This window comes from Carlito syrichta, unplaced genomic scaffold, assembly GCF_000164805.1.
Source record: "Carlito syrichta isolate Samal-C Ts95f unplaced genomic scaffold, Tarsius_syrichta-2.0.1 Scaffold130776, whole genome shotgun sequence".
NCBI lineage: Eukaryota > Metazoa > Chordata > Mammalia > Primates > Tarsiidae > Carlito > Carlito syrichta.
In genome coordinates, this window is record NW_007074872.1 from 1 (window position 1) to 1024 (window position 1024).

A 1024-nucleotide genomic window follows, 5' to 3' on the forward strand; every position below is an offset into this window, starting at 1 on the left:
CACTCACCTCAGCCTCCCAAAGGTGCGGGATTACAGGCTGAGCCACCGAGCCTAGCTCGATTATTTGTTTAGTATCCATCTTTCCCATTAGAGGAAGATGTTGAGGGTAGAGGTAGGTAGATACTGTATCTGGCCCAGGGTTTGGAGTATAGTAGGCAATTAATAAATGCTGGTGGTTGAGACCATATCCTAGGTCTCACCATTACCTTCTTTGGTCATCCAAGGCCAAAGGGATGAGTGTCCAGCTCTTCCCTTCCCCCAGATCAGCTTTCCCTGGGTGAGAACTACAGCTTGGAGGGGGCTTCCTGGGATTTTATTGCTTATCACAGAACGAGATGTCCCAAGCTTATCCTGAAAGTTTCCTGAGATTCTGCATCTTAGAATGTTCCCAGGGAGCCGCGGAGGCAGTGCGAATGTTACAAAATTACTATAGTTCTGCCTCTCCTGTCCTAGGGCCTTGGCTGGTAGAGACTGGTTTTGGGCACTCTTTCCTCCTTCAGCCCCTCCTGCTGGGTGACCTTGGCCAAGTCACTCTCCCTCATCAAGTGCCTTGGATTCAGGGAGTTCAGGAAAGCCACAAATGTGAAAATGACTTATGTTCACCAGCCTGGGAGTCAGGCTCAAATGGGGCTTCCCAAGGGACCAGAGAGGAGGGACCAGAGAGGATGTCTCATGCCAGCCAACTCATCTCCTTCTCCCCTTTGAGTGACTTGGCCTCAGTCTGTTTGTGTGTAAATGGCAGGATTGAGGGGTGTGTCCACAGGCATGGTGGGAGAATGCACAGGACACACTAACCCAGATCTTGGCGTGTAGAAGGTACTCACAGGTGGGGACACAGAACTAGACCAAGTTACCCCAAATTCCTATGTGTCAGGCCTGGTTTGAGGAAGAGATAGGGCCTGGGGGAGACCTACAGGGGGATCAAGGTTTCTGCTGTTGGGGCAGAGAGGCAGGCTTCCTGGAGGAAGAGGTCTTTGGAAATGGGTTTGGAACAATGAGTAGGAATTTTTTTTTTTTTTTTTTT